This window comes from Heterocephalus glaber, unplaced genomic scaffold (assembly GCF_053883595.1).
Source record: "Heterocephalus glaber isolate CG9 unplaced genomic scaffold, H.glaber_assembly_v1.0 deba00001606, whole genome shotgun sequence".
Taxonomy (NCBI): Eukaryota; Metazoa; Chordata; class Mammalia; order Rodentia; family Bathyergidae; genus Heterocephalus; species Heterocephalus glaber.
Window position 1 is genome coordinate 11,123,420 of NW_028258377.1, and position 16,691 is coordinate 11,140,110.

The following is a 16,691-nucleotide window of genomic DNA, read 5'->3' on the forward strand; positions in this document are numbered from 1 at the left end:
TTGTAATCTGAAGCCATTAAGTATTCACGGGCCTGGCAACCACAAATAGCAAATGAATTGGATTTCTCTTTCAAATTAGGATAATGACATTATCTGGGAAATGATGATAAAAAGAGTTCAAAATATTGGTTTGAATTTTCTTCCCACTGTTCTTCTCAGGCTCTTCTCTCTGCCTTTCACAATCTTCCTGTCCTGGTGGTTTGGAGGCCCTTGTGTTCAGTGGCATGTAACCAAGACTACGACAGGACAGGCCAAAGTCAACTTTGGCTTTGTGTATCTATTGTTTTCAAGCCAGAAACTTGACTTTTCCATCCTCTGCACTTCATCATCAGTCCCCATTGCTCTCTGAAGTTTCTCTCCTAAATATTTCTTGAATGTGCCTCTCTTCTGCATTCCATGTACCCCTCCTCCAGTGCAGGCTGCTACTTTTTCTCTCACCTAGGGAAGCACACCTGCCTCTTCATAGGCCTCTATGCCTGTAGGTTCTCTTCTGTAATCCAGCCTTCTCACGGAAGCCTGAGTCATCCTCCTAAAACACCCAGCTTCCAGCTACTTTGCCAAGTGGAATCTTTTAGTGGTTCCCCATGATCCTCAGAATAAAAGCCTACACCCACTGCAGCATGGCAGATGAGGTCTTGTGTGTCCTGGCCACTCTTCTAACTAGTGATGTCACCATGGACCAAGCCTCCAGAGGATACTCAAAAAAGATAGTCAAGACACAGGAGATGTCACACAAAGGGTAGTCTTACACACCTATTTAATCCTAATCCTCCAGGGACCAGGACTTACATGAGTAAATCACAATATGTAGTCCCTTATCTCTAGGAAGGAGGTATCTAAACCATAGCAGAAACACAACTGACGTGTCTCAAAGACCTCTTCTTCCCTTGAGTTTGACTTCAAAGGAGTTCCCTTTCCAGTGTCTTAGATAAAAAGCAAAAATACCCCACAGGAAGTTGTGTCTATTTAAATTCACATTAATGATTGGATTTAGAAATTTCTTAAGTCATATGGCTGCCCTTCATATAGGGATAAGCTGAAAGCAACCTTACAGAACAACATTTTAAATGAGCCACTCTCAAAACAAACTCTCCTCTCCAGAGTAGCCCTATTCCATTCTTCTATGATTATAGTTGTCATTTTGTACAATCAGAATGACTTTGACAGTTATGCTGATCCAGGGAGAGGAAAGGGGACAAGTCAAGCAGGACAGATTAGTTCTGGAAAATTAGTCATGTGCTGTGTTACCCTGGAGTTTTCAGCTTTGAATGTGGCCTCCTGGAGCATTAAGTAGGCCTGAAATCATTCTAAAATGAGAACGATTATAATGGAGGTTACAGAGAGCAATTCTTGAGCTGTCAAACAGACAGGAACGGTGAAAGATCAAAGGCTACAATAATGCAAAAGCACAAGCCATAGCTGCACTTCCATATCTTGGTCATGAAAGTAAGAGCATACTCTGGGCACTTTCAGATCCTTCCCAAGAAACTCATTCTTCCATTGAGAGAGACCTACCATGAAGAGTGCAGCATCAGCCAATGCTTTAAATGAGGAAGCTCCACTAAATGTCCATGTCCCACTCATTTTCCTTCTCTTCTAAACAAGTTATCTCCCCTGCTCCCAAGCTACCTGGAGAAATCCACACTTAGCACATCAGGTCTGTGATCATCACAAGCCAGCCACAAAATTCCCCATTATTTGAAAAGAAAACCACACGTGCTTCTACCTAGATGCTTCATGCCAGAAATTCAGGGTTGATACTAGAAGAGAAGGGCACACAGCTCTCACACATTCTGTTCTTCCAGCCTGCCCTGTCCTCTGTGGATAGACCATGGACCAGTGCAGAGGTGGTGCTGCCACCTTCAGGCTGAGCCCAGCTGGGAGGTATAGTATCTGAGGTGTAGGACTTGAATGGTCCTCAGCCTCAATCCTGCCCTCTTCACCTCTTACCCTTCTATTTTTAGCATCAGAAGGGAGAGAGCGATTTAACTTCCAACATTCCATCAGCTTGCTCCATCCTGAGATTCTTAGCTCTAGATGCTTAATTCAAGTCTCTGCCCAGTGCTCCCCAGACATTTTCCCCATAAGAATGAACATAGCTGTGATTTTCTCCAAGCTTTCCTCATGGTGCTGGGAGCTCAGCTTTCAAAGCTGAGAAAGATTTTTTAAATGAGAAAGGGTAGCAGAAGAAGCCTTTTAAGGAGGCCTGATGGGACTACAGCAGTCAGAAGGAAGCCTATCAAGCCCATGTGTCTGAGGGAATTGGCTGGGCACAAAAGCACCCTCTGGTCCAGACCTCAGACAAACTGAAAGATCACTCTGCAGAAGATGACTAGGTTCTGTCTCCCCAAATTCTCAGCAACCTGCTACATTCCACCTGAGTCATTTATTTCTTGGAGCAAGCATGATCTTCTCCCAAGTCCGGGAAAAGAACAAATCCCCCTAGTGGAGGTAGGGAGGTTCCCAGCAGGATCATGTAGGGGAATTTTGATCAGATCATCAATTTGGGGGGTCTTGGTACCTATAGCAGTTACTGTTGGTGCCTTGTCATTCCTCCATCCCCTTTGACTCGCCATTCTCATGTCAACCCTATGACTTCCAACTGCAAGTTTCTGAAAGCCTTTGCTCTGGGATTTTCCCTGCCCAGTCGGGACTGCTCAGCCCATGTACAGAGCAGGCCATAATTTCTAGGCAGTTAGAACTTCTACCACTTGGAGAAGCTCTCAACCTGAAATGATTGAGGAGGTGAGGCGTCAATACCCCAACTTCCTCATTCCTGGTTGCAATAAGTTTGACCACAATTCTATCCTATCTCCCAGAGTTCTCAAGCCTGATGCATCCTCAGTTGCCCCCAGGGTTAGCCTGCTGGATATCAAAACCTTTATTGATTTCCTTCTCTCTCTTACTTTCTCTCTCCCAATCCCTCCCCTGTGTCCCTTGGAATGAAAAGTTAGGTCTGTATGACTTTGTTATGGCCTCATGCAGTCATAGGTGGGATTTTTCAGAGGTGGCTGGATCTAGAGTATGTGATGCTGGGATTAAGAATGTGATGCTGAGATCAAGGGTGATTACTAAATTAGTCCACTGATTTTTTTGGCATAATTCTGGGCAGGATTAAATTCTAGATATAAGTGCTAGGAATAATTCTGGGTGTGAGTGCTACCTCCTAAGGCCAGGTAGCCTGGATAAAACATAAGGAACAGAAAGAGGGCTAATGTCATCACTTTTTGCTACTTGCTGCTTGGTACTTCACTGGTTTGCTGCCTTCTGCCTGCCATGAACTGTTTCTCCTCTGTGATGCCCTTCTGCAATGCCCCTCTGCAATGCCCCTCTGCCATGCCACCCTGCCTTGGAGCCAGCCAAATATGAACTGAAACTTCTACAAACTGTGAGTCAATTAAACCTTTCTTCTTTTAACTTTGAGCATTGGGCATTTTGTCTGAGCAATGAGAAAAGTAGCTAAGACAGACCTCAAACCCAAATTCTTCCCACAGCACCAGGCTAACAATCCTTCTAGTTCCTATGAACCCTTCAGAGACAGACACTGTAGCAGGGCACTATGGAATCCTGTCTTTGTGGCCCACGCTGACCTCTGAGGCAGCAGCTCCTGCATAGTGCTGAACTCTTGGCATTCCATGCCTGTTTTCTTCATTCACATTCCAATACAGGTGTTTGGCTGTATACCTAAATCCAGGAGGTTTCTGTTTGTTTCTTTAAGCTGGACTGCTTTATAAAGGCCATAATGATGGGAATTCTGGCACTGGATGCCCATTTAGGTCTATTTTAGCCTTGCATTTGTAAAAAGACCCACACTGCCCAAAGCAGAATAGGAAATTTAGTGAAATCCCCACCCTTAAAGTCACAGTTTAATGTCTGTCTAATTGTTGAGGACTTTAGGAAAAGAGACCATAGCCTAATTTTGGAAATTAACCTAGCACCAGCTGTAGCTTCCTGACCCCAGTGTTGTGGACATATATCCTTCTCTTCACACATATGCTCATCTGGACATGGGGTGGCCTCAGGGGGCTGAGGCATACCAGATGAAATCCCACAAATCTCCATTATTAAATCCATGAGATATTTCAAATCCCACCCTCCACCTTGGTAATGACACCTCTGACATCATTCGACATCATTCTAAATAGGAGAGAGGGAGGATGACTGGAACAAAAGAGGGAAAGAGGGTCCGCAGGTGTCTGTCCCACACCCACCATCCTGCTTTCTGCCATGTTCCTGGAACAGTGAAGAGGTCTTATTCCTGGGAGATGAGTCTCCTCCTGCAACCCACTGTTCCCCAAGAAGGATGATGAAAGGGACTGTTACCCATGGAGAGATGTGAATCTGCACATCTCTATCTCTCTTCATCCAGATCCTCAGGCTGCCTTAAGCTAGCTGGGCCCACTGGCATGCCCTCCCCAGGGGTCCACACCTAGTTTGACTTCTTTTCCATTCTCCTCTCCTCTACCAACTTACTTTTGTCCTTCTCCCCAAGCAGATGTAAGGGAAGTAGCCTATATTCCAAGTTGGGTTCATTAGAGGACAACCCAACTCCAAACAAGGACTTATAAGATATTCCGCCCTTGCCTAACGCTCCTTAGGGATTATCCCCAGGCTGCTAGGAGTATGGACTTTAGAAATCATAATACTTCCATGGAAAGGCTTTGCTTAGGTACAGATCAGCAAATGGGGGATTGATGGTTAACTCTGAGAGGTTGGAAGCCTTAAACTCCACCAATAATTTCTAAACATCTTCATGAATAACATCCCTACAACCATCCCCCCATATCCTACCCATCCTTCAAAGCCTGGCCAAATGCTGTATTCTCTAGAAAGCCCTCCCTGATTTCCTATGCCAAAAGGGGCTTCTCTTGCTCCACACTGCTCTGAGCATCCTTGCATGGAGCCTCACATCTCCCTCCCCACTGTGCATACTCCAGCTTTGTCCAAGTACAGCAGGTTCACAACAGGCAGGACCTGTCTCCCTCATTTCACTCCCACTCCTCATTCCTCATTCCCCACATCAGCATGGGGTCTTCATGAGGAGAAATACTCAAGGAATGCTAAAGAAGAGAAATAAGTAAAGAAATAACTTTTCAGGTCCCATCACGACAGAGGTGACAACAGGAGGACATTTCACGATACCCTATTTCCCTAACACGAGCACGAAAACATGCCATCTGAGCACAATACGGTGCTGATAGAACTGGGTGGGCCACCATCCCCTGCTCATACCACAGCCAGCTCACCACTACAGATGTTGACTCCTCAGCAAAATGGGAATGGAAAAAGGAAGGAAGAGTAATGAGGAGGAGGAGGAGGAGGAGGAGGAGGAGGAGGAGGAGGAGGAGGAAGAGGAGAGAATCATCCAGGTTCCAGTAAAAAAAAAAAAATGTGAAGAATGTTAATAGAAAGGTTTAACACAAAGAAAAAGTTACTGGGGTCATTGAAGAGCAGAAAGGCCAAACAAAGAAAGAGCAACCTAGAGCTCTGCACTAGCAGGAATTTGCTACCAACCCTAGGCTGAAGGATAAAAAAAGAGAGTTGGCATTACCAGAGCCAAGGCCACCAGGCAGTAGCTGGGCCACGGAGAGAGGCTGTCAGTGGAATCTGGGACCAGTGTGGAGATGCAGCCATGCCCCTAGACACTGCCCTGAACAGAGAGGAGGAACCCCATGCCATGTTGCTTCCTGCTGCCCTCCAGGATCTTGCCAGTGCCTCCCAATGGCCAAACACGTCCAGAAGGTAAGGGAGTCTGAAAAGTGCAGGGTGAGCAGCCAGCCACTCTATGAGGCAGAAGGAGGGGGTGCTGAGAGTAGCAGCCCATGGACCAAGACTCTCCTCCATTTCTCTCACAAAGTGTCTCTGCTCTCTCTCTCTCTCTGCCATGTTCTGGATTGTCCTTGGTTCCCAGGAAGTCTCCTTTCTCCCTGCATGCCTCACACCCCTTGCCAAGTGAGGCCATGAGTGGGGCTGTGAGCCTGTTCCAAGAAAAACAAGGCAGGCCAGGCAAGGTAGTTTGCTGAACCTGGGGTGATCAGAACCCTGGCAGGGCAGGTCTGGTATGGCCAGTTTAGGATTAAGGGCAGTGCAGCAAAAGACATTCACTCAGCTGGCCCAGGAGACCTCAGAAGTGCCCAGCTCCTTTAGCTACCCTCATATATTCCAATGGGCCGTAGGGTCAACTCCCAGTATGGTTGATCTGGCCTCTTAGGGCTTGTTAGGATGCTTAGACTTAAGGCAAAGACCCACCATTACCCTCTCACTCATTCTGATGAAGGCAGTAGAGTGGCCTGGTCCACAAAAGGGTAGAATCAGGAGGCCTGCTGTGCAGAAACACACACACACACAGACACACACACACACACACACACACACACATAATTCATGCACAGGTGCATAAACACATATGTACCTCTGAACATTTTCCCAAAGTTCTCCTTAAACTGATTCTTTATTTTCCCTTGATAAGCCAAGGCTTTGGCTTGAGGGCCTGATGTCCTAGCATTAAAAAGCCACTGTTCACCAGAAACATAACATCAAAATCTGGAAGCCAGTGACCAGTAATGCTGGTAACAACCAACTCTGACATTTAAGCAGAATGCTCACATGCTGTGAATGTTTACAGGATGATATGGAAGAAATCCCACTCTGCAGAGAAACAGCTGGGTGTTTAAAAGCTTTGTTTACACTTGAGGATCTGCCTCAGGAACTTGACATGTTAAATAAATTCATTGCCACCCACCTGGCCCAAACTTTCATCAAAGAAATGCGAAGGGATGGATGAGTGGTTCAGTCTCTGACCTTAGAGTGTCCCCCTCACTACCCTAAGTTGGCCTGGCCCACCCCTCCTCCTCACTGTTTGGAGGTTTTCTGCATGAAAGCTCATCCTTGGTTTTATGGTCTGCCACTGGTCATGGAGAGGCTAAGGGATGCCCAAATGCACAGAAACTCGTGGCCAGCAGTTGTGGTTCACCAAGATGTGACCCATGTGAATCCAGGGGTCCTCTTCTAGTTGTCAGCACTGGCAGGAGAGTCTGAGGAGGTTTGTTTCCCACATTCCTGCCTCCCATCAGTGACTTTCTTCCCCCTGTTCTACATGAAAAGAGTCTTTTAAATACCCTAAGCCACCACACCCCTTGGAGCCTGTGTCAGGCATCTTGGGATTGGATGACATCAACCAAGCCATAAGCTCTAGAGCAAACTTCCCAGTTGGATTGCAGGGCCAGGCAATCCATGGTAGAGCTCTGTCGCTCCATGCTCTGCCCCTCAGACAGCTCCTGTTCTGCCTGGAGGGCCCGAAGACCCACTGAAGCCACAGAAGAGCAGTGATGGAAGAGTGCACAAGAAAGTCCCTGACAAGTCATAGCCCTAGGAACAAGTTCACCTGTCAGTGGGGAATTGTAGTCCAGTGCCAGCAGCCCTGATAGGCTTATTTCCTGCCATCCCCATCACACACCCCTCATGTGGCTCTCAGGGTCCCTCAATTATAGGACACACCTTGGGCTCTCATGGTGTAAGTCTCAATGCCCCAGTCCTTGTCTTTTGTCCTCTTGTAAGGCTCTTTTCAAAAGAGCCTTTTTCTGAAAAACCCTTGCCTTTAAGAACCAAATCAACTATCACTCTGTGAGGCCATTGCTGGTCTCACTTGGCCCAAATTGGGGCAATCTCTCCTCCCTCTGATTACCATGGCTGCCATGGCCCTTGTCTTGAATAAAAGACAGTAAGGACCTTTGAGCCCACGGCTCATATTCCCCAGTGCATGGCAAGCCTCCCAGGAACAGGGATCAGGATGTGTCACCAAGTCAGGGCCAGGCACACTTGCATTCTACAACTCATTTCACATCAAGGAGACATTACCTCTTCACATCATATTAGCAGTGCTCCAGCACCTGATTTGGAGAGTAGGTCTGTTCCCACATCTGAGCTGCTGGCCAAAGGCATAAAAGTACAGAAATCCCCTCTCTCATCTGATACAACAAGGAGGAGCCACACCAGCCAAAAATACATACTGTGTTTTCCATATATCTGCACACTCAAACAAGCACCAAGTTGGAAAAATTTGATAAAGCCTCCTCCAAGTTTGGGTCAATTTAAAGGATCCTTTATCTTGCCACTACTTATTTAAGAAATCCCACAAAAATGGGCAAATCAGAAAGGCATGTTCACCTTACAAGAACCTAACACAGAAATCCATTTCCCTTGGAGCAGTGTTTTCCAAATGGTCATTCCCACACATTATCACAATAACAGCATCATCTATTCACCACCTGTGCTATGACTTACTTTATGCTTTTTCGTATTAACATTAAGATAACTCTTCTATTTAAAACTTGGCTTTAGTCATTCAATGCATTTTACGTTTCACAATGGCCACTAATCTAAACACAGAACTATGAACATTTCAAAAAGTCTATATAGGGCTGGGGATTTAGCTTAGTGGTTCCACCACCTGCCTTGCAAGCACAAGGACTCGAGTTCAATCCCCGGTACCCTCCACCCCCAAAAAAGTCTATATAACCTAAAATCTTTTTGCCTCCACCCAGGTCATGTATATCCCACTTGAATGTAGCCTTGGTGTGATCTGCCAGCTTCTTAACATTAGGAAATAAGAGGTCAACACTCAGCTCTCTTCAATCAGGGATCAGGAACAGTGGTCACAGTGCCTGGCTCCTTGGCTCTCAGGATGACTCATGGACCCAGGGCTGCCCTGGGCCCAGCCAAAGAAGCTACTGTGAGCAGAATTTGCAAATGCTGGGAGGCCAAAGGCAGAAAGTCAAAGCCAGGCTTTGTGCTCATTTCAGGGAATAACCACACCCACCCCAGGCTCCCACCAACACCCTTCTCATCCCCAGAGCACTCCTGCAGATGTAAGAATTAGCACAGGGAGCCCTTTCACACACACACACTTCCTGGAGCTGAAGGCCCAGAGGAAGGTGGGCTGAAGAGCCCTGCCACCTCTTCACAGGGCCAGGGGCAGAAGCCCTGGCAACAGCCATAGCAGCAGCCACTGTCCTAACAACCTGTGTTTGCAGAAGGCTTGCTGTAAGATCCCTCTTCTGAGTGATGGCTCGCCTTCTGCAAGGCTGGGGAGAACAGGAGAGCCATGACAACTCTGATGTGCAGGTGCCAGCTAGGATAAACACTTGCCATCCATTCACTTGAGCCTCAAATGGCCCCTCAAGGTACTTATCACCCAGGGGACTTTATTTATAGAAAGAGGACCTAAAGTGAGGGTCAGAATGCTAAAGGGAAGGGACAAGTCCAAGGTCACATGGCTCCTTCATAGTAAAACAGCAAGAGGAAGAGTCCACACCCAGTCTGTATGGTTTCCAACATCTTTGAGCCTTCTGCTCCTTTTCCAAACCTGAGACCAGCTTTCCCCAAACTGAGCTGGCATCCTCAGGTAGACAGTGTTGTTCTTTTGGGGTGACCAGAGAGACAACACTCTCACAGGCCATGTCATTGGAAAGGCATCCTGGCTTCAGAATTCCCCACCAGCTATTCTGGGCCAGCGAGCAACCATTACACTAGCACAAGGCTGAGGGCTGAGATAGGAGTAAGAGGAAAGAATGCTCAGCTAGTGAATTATATCAGCAACCTCAACATTTTCCAAGAGCAAGCTTAATACTATAGATCTTTTTCTTTCAAAGCAACAGAACCAGGAAGAGTTGTCCATGCATCATACACCTTGGCCTTGGCAGCATATTGATAGGAGTTAAGATGGTATAGAAGATGCCTTGTGATGCAACTCTCCTTTGTGCTAGGTCTGGGGAGTTCATGGTGAAGGACTCAGAAAGGGTTCTGGCCTCTCTGAGAAACCCTGCTACCCTGTGAGGCCCCACATACACTAAACCTAGTCTGCCCATCCACCCTAACACCTCCTGCTCCTCTATTCTGATTCTGGTGTATCTATTTTTGCTTCACTGACCTTATTAAATCCAGGACTACAGTCTATTTCATTATTACCATTTTTTAGTGAAAGTTATGTCAAAATCTCTTGCTTAATCTCATCTGTTTTATTATCTTTCACTAACTTTTCTCTCTACAAATATAATACCTGTACATTGCACAAAAGTGGAAAATCTAAAAAGTATGAAGAAAAACATGAAAATTGCTGATATCCAACCACCCAGACATAAAGCTCCATTAACATGTTGGTACAGTCTCCTCCCTTCTTTCCATCTTTTTTCTATGTCTTGAATTATTTTTAATAAAAAAAGTCATGCTACATATAGCTTGTATTCTGCTGTTTTCACTTAGTACCTGGTGAGCATTTTCTCATGTCACTTAATGACAGGATTCTTTTTTTAAAAAAACATGTTTTCTAATGACCACAGAGTATTCATTATATGAACGGGCCATGATTTAGTTAAATGTTACCATATTGTTGGATATTTCAGCTGTTTCCAATTTTTTTTTATTAAAACAATGTTACAAGAAATACCTGCATACGTAAGTCTATATGTGAATCGCTGACCCTTCCTCAAGATAGATTCATAGAATTTGAATGAATTCACAGAATGCCTTGGCCCCTCAGTATGGATATTTTTCAGGCTTTTGAGAGAAAAGAAAGCACTTCAGCAAACTGGTTCAGCGTGCCCACTCATCACCTGAATATCAAAGTGGCCACTTGACTGCATCCTCAACATTTGCTGGATCATATAATATTTAAAGTACTTTTCCTTATGAAATATGAAAAATGATATATTTTCTTTAATGTGCATTTCTGAATGTTAGTGAAATTTGGCATTTTTTCATATGTTTATTGGCCTTTAGTTTCTTCTTTTACGATCTGGTTATTAATATCCTTTGACCTTTTTTTATTGTACATTCATATTTTTCTTTTTGAACTATAAGAAATATGGGAGATAATGTAAATATTTCCTCATATTGTCTTCTGGCTTGATGATGGTAATCTTGACATTTATCCCTTTCAATCATCTGGAAAGTATTTGGATATATGTTATAGGGCTGTAATTCCCACACTATAATAGGAATTAGGTGCACTACACCCTCACATACATATACTCTGAAGTAAAGCTTGAGAATCTACACTTTAAGAACTGTCCCCAAGTAATTCTGAGGCCTGTGGACATGCTTCTAATAAACACTGATATAAAGTGAAAATGATTTTTTTGGTAATTGACAAATTGCCCCAGTGTATATATTGAATAACTCTCAATTACTGTGAAATGCTAAATAATAAGTTACATTTTACTATTCATTTGGATCTATTCTTAAGCTTTTTTCTCTTCTGTTGATTTCTTGCAATTCTTATGAAAGAACTATAATATTTATTAGTAAGGCCTTGATGTATACATAAGTATTTCTACATCAAAATTCTCCTGACACATATTTTTTAAAATTTTCTTGACTGTTCTTGCCAACTTGTTAGTGACTAGACAACTTTTGTAAAGTATCTCCTTGGTATTTCCATAAATTGAAAGCTTAATTTAGAGAAATTAGCATTAAAATGACAGTAGTATCTATTTAGCCATTTCTATGTAGCAGATACTGCTCTAAGCACCTTATATTAAATAATAATTGTGTGGGATAGGTGTTATTATTATTATTATTATATCCATTCTATAGATGGAAAATTGAGGCCTAGAGATATTAAGTAATTCTACCAAGATTACTGTTTTAGTTACTTTCTTGTTGCTGGGACAAAATACCCAACAAGAAGTTAAAGGAGGAAAGTTTATTTTAGCTTACAATTTGCAGAAGTTTTCAGTTCATAGTCAGCTGGCTCTAAGGCAGAGCAGAGGGGCATGGCAGGGAAGAAACAGTTCATTGCAGGGCAGGCAGAAAACAGGAAGTCCTTCTGCTTTCTTTCCCTTTTTATTCTGTTCATACTACGACCTATTGTTTGGTGCCACTTACACACAAGATGTGTCTTTTATCTTCAGTAAATCCATTCAGTAACATCCAGAACTATGCTAAACCAATCAGTGGACTAATCCAGTACCACACCCATGATCCAGTATCACAACCAAGATCCAGTCACTCCCAAAAGCCCTGCCTATGAGCCCATGAGGCTTGAGGGTATGTCTAGATATAAGGCATAACAATAACATACCCAGTAAGTAGCAAAACTGGCACTTGGATACAATTAATTTAATTACAGTGCTCTTCCTTTAGGCCTACCTGCAGCACTGTCTCACATTCTTCACAACAGTCTTTTGATTCATGAATATATTATGCTTTTCCACTGATTCAAATCACCTTTAATGATTTTTGGAAATGTTTTGTAATTTTATGAGTATGCATTCTATTTTCTTATTCAGTTTACATGTAGGTATTTTATATGTTAGACAATTAAGAAGAGATCTTTTGTATTAAACCCTTCCAAGTGGCTAGTATGGTGTAGGACTGCATAACTCTGTAATCATAAAACTCCCCTAGCCCCTACTGTGATTCAATGTGAGTAAATAGATAAAGATGCTTCCTAGTTCCAGGACACTAGATAAGATCCGTATCAGCCATAATTATCCAACTCTTTGTTCAGGACACCACTATCTATAGAACAATCTACAAAGCATCTGCTGACTATCAGTACAAATCAGGCTAATTAACATACAAATGTAAGACCACTAACCTTTGTTCCTTCTTCTGTAAATTTTGCCTGTTAACTTCCCTGCAAGCCCCTATAAAAAGAGCCTCGGACTGTGGACTGACGCCTCTCTAAGCTACTTTGCTTTGGGAGTGCCGTCTGGCCAGACTAAGGTCTGTTTCACTTTCCAACTTGTCCGGTGTGTTCCTTCCCGGGTGTTCTTCGCTGCAGTCAGCTCCTTGGAGCATTTGGTAAGGCCCTTGGTCTTACATTCTGGAGGCACCGCTGGGATCCCCGGGTGTGCTCCACTACAGTCAGCTCCTTGGAGCATCTGGTAAGGCCCTTGGTCTTACATTCTGGAGGCACCGCTGGGATCCCCGGGTGTGCTCCACTACAGTCAGCTCCTTGGAGCATCTGGTAAGGCCCTTCGCCTTACATTCTGGAGGCACTGCTGGGATCCCTGGGTGTGCTTCACTATAGTCAGCTCCTCGGAGCGTTTGGTAAGGACAGCGGTCTTACAATGGTAACTCATGAAAGCTATAGATAGAAAGCATTTATGTTGCCTGGCCACCTTACTGAACTCTCTTATTAATGTTAATGTTATTGCTTTTTATTTTAATTAGTATATGTTTGCAGTACATAATGATTACATTCCTTGTGGAGAGTTAATACCTGTATGTAGCACATCTTAGATCTTTTTTATCCCCTTCTCCTTCCCCATCCCTCCATCGTTTGAGAAAGATCTATCTCCCCACTTCCTATCACCTATCCTTTATTTTGGTCTTCATTTATATTTTGGGTTTCTCATATAAGGGAAACCATGAAATACTTAAGCTCGTGTCTCTGATCTATTTCACTTAACATTATGGTTTCAAGGTGCATCCATTTTCCTACAAACAACTCAAGTTTATCTTTCTTTATGGCAGAGTAGTACTTCACTGTGTGTAAATACCATATTTTCTTTATCCATTATTCTGTTGATGGGCACATAGGCTGCTTCCAAGATTTAGCTGTTATGAATTGTGCTGCTATAAATATGGGTATTTCTATTGAGGCTTTTAATTTTTCTTGAAAGATAATTCCACAGTTTTAAAGTAGTGGTATTATTGTTTCTTCTTTTCAGTAGCAATGCCTTTTTTTCAGGTTCCATACAAAAAGGAGTGATATTAAGTAGTAGAGATGGGAAGAAACATTCTTATAATATTGGGAGTTTTAATGAGAATGTCTCTTTTTATTCCTATTTTCTACAATGTTGACTGTTTAGACAAATACGCTTATCATGTTAAGAATATATTCAAAGGGATCTAGAATTTTAAATTTCTAACAATTTCTTCTTTTTAAAAAAACTTTCAAAAATTTATCATTTTAGCTTCCATCTCTTCTTAAAGAGAAGATTTAGAATGTAATTTACACTGAATATGCAGAACCATCGATGGCACATCCATTTACTATAATATTTGGAAACATCTGCCCTCATATTAATTCATTCTCCAATACTATGTTTCTTGAAATCAGGCGTCTACCTTTTATACTTCTTTCCTGTGTTATTAGGGTGTCATTTCTTGCTGATGTCAAAGCACCTGTTTTTACCTCTCTCTATTTTCTGATTTTGCATAGACATGTGAAATGAAAACTCTATTTACTAAAATTATGTATAGAGTGAGAATAAGCTCTCTGTATGCAATTTTATGTGAATAAAAGTGAGAGTCTATTACACAATGCAATTTGGACTGTTCAGTAGTTGTGAGCTCTGGAGAGCAGAGGATTCCAAGTAGCTGAAGTACTGGGCAAAAAAGTAAACATAAGCATGCTTTAGGAGGTTGGACAATAACAAAGGAGTAAACTACATATTAAAATAGAAAAGTAAATTAATTTAAATACATTCTTTAATCATTCAGTTGGTTTTCTTTAAGTTTATTGGGCATTTTCATCCTAATATGTAAATGATGGAAGAAATTGTTATCAACATCCTCACTACCCTGTAAAGAGTACAGAAGGGGGATGGTAAATAATCCATCAGAATAAATGAACCTGAATATATAGATTCCAGACTTAATGAAGTATGAGGAACTTTACAGGAACACACACACAAATAATTATATTAAAAATCAGCACACAGATGAGGGTTGGGGCTGTGATTTTCAGACCCAAAACAATATAGTAAGTCAGGTAGAAATGTCACAAGAGGAAATGGGTACCACACTATGTGCAGCGAGAAGGCCACAGAAAGGCCATATGGATGGTTGCCCTGGGTCACTGCACTACTCCTGGGCTCTCCATGTCACAGCTGGCCCCAGGCTCAGCCTTGGTCCCAGACCAGGCTTGCTTTCTAGGTAAATGAAAGTGTCCATATACTTGTTTCCCGACTTTTGTTACCAAATGGCCTACAGACACTTACTTTAAATAACTATACATTCATAACTGACTTTTAAAACTGAATTTTATTGCAATTTATGTACATGATTTTAAAAATCAGTAAAAACAGATACACAGTTAGGAGTAAATCTTTTATCCTGCTCCCCCAAACAATCTTCTCTGTACAACCATCAATTTCTGCTGTGTCCTTCTAGAGATATCTGTGTATATAAATATACACAAATCCCCTTTTTTTTATATTGGTGATAGGTAATTATACACTCCTCTACACCTTTTGTTTTCCACTTAATTATCTATCTTAGAGGCAGATATAATCCTTAACCAAATGGGCTCAGTCTACTTCCCATGGTCTTTGTAAGGAAGATCTGTAAGCCACGTGCCAGAGATGGTAACGGGGCTCAATGTGTGTCCTTCTGCCTAGGACATGGCTTTGCAGTTCTGCACCTCTGTCTCCTCTTGCTCACAACTTAGTATGTAGGTTACCCTTGAAGATGAGTCTTTCTTGATCACACTATTTAAGAAGTACCCTCTTCCCTTACCCAGCTCCCTTCTGCTCTACCTCAGAACCTTGTACGTTTTCTTCATACCATGTAACATGGTAACCAACCATTTCATCTGCCCACTTATTTGCTGGTTCACATTAGTCTCTTCTCTACAGTTCTAGGGGGCCAAGAGCTCGAGGGGGCCATCTCAGTCACTGTTGTATTCCTGGCACCCACCTTATGTTGTATGACAAGTGCTCAGTGTATTCTTGGTGAGTAAATAAAGCAATGTTATGACTTTGCAAAGTTCCCTAACTTCCTGAGTGAAGTGTAGGTAAAGTATGAGATTACTGGGTAAGGGCCCCAATTTACAGATGAAAAACGCAGGTTTAGGAGGAAGCACAACTATCCAAAGCCATATAAAGGATCGATAGCAAAGCGATAGTTACAGCTCAGCTGGTATGATTCTAAGACCCATGCCCCTTCCACCTCCAGGAGATGCCAATTTGTGTCCATTGAATCTCAGCTTCCAAAATGTCAGCCCTTGTTTTTAAATAAAATCTCCAATTGATGAACACACCCTATTAAAGGACCATGGCCCCTTCACACTCCTTTCTCCAATTAAGAGCTGAGGATGTGTTCCAGGCCACTCCAGGAAACAGCAACTCTTTCAAAAGATACAAACTGTTCTCTTTTTGACAGAAGTCAGGGGTCTTGGACACCAGGGAGAATTCAGTCTTCTTCCTGGCCCAGCTTGGCCAGCCCAAGGAGACTAGGGTGGGAATGGAAGAAGGCACCTTCCACATCCCACCAGCCCACCCACTTACAGCATTTAGAGCCAGCTGCGATGGAGTAATCCTGTCCTGTCACACCACCTTCAGGTATTACCATTATGCATGCACCGGCACATGCTCTGGGGGTTCCCACGCAAGCTGGAAGGGGAGGAGTGCCGCCCCATGTGGAATTCTGCCCCTCCTCAAATACATCCTCCTTTCTGGGAACCACATCATTAGCTGGCCCACCTGGAGACATTCCAAGCCAAAAGCAGATTCCTCCCTCTTTTGAGACAGCAATTGCTCACCTATGCCTTGAGCTATATAGATTTAAGCACTGATCTTTATGACTGAGTCCAGTCCTGCTCCTGCTACCATACCAGCACATGGTGAACCTAAAACATAATGGCTGTGTAGTTTATCTTCCAAACCAAGAGAGTTTTGTGAGAAAAAGGGGAGTGATCTTAATACTTACACCAGGATTTCAGCCATAAATCAGGACTGTCC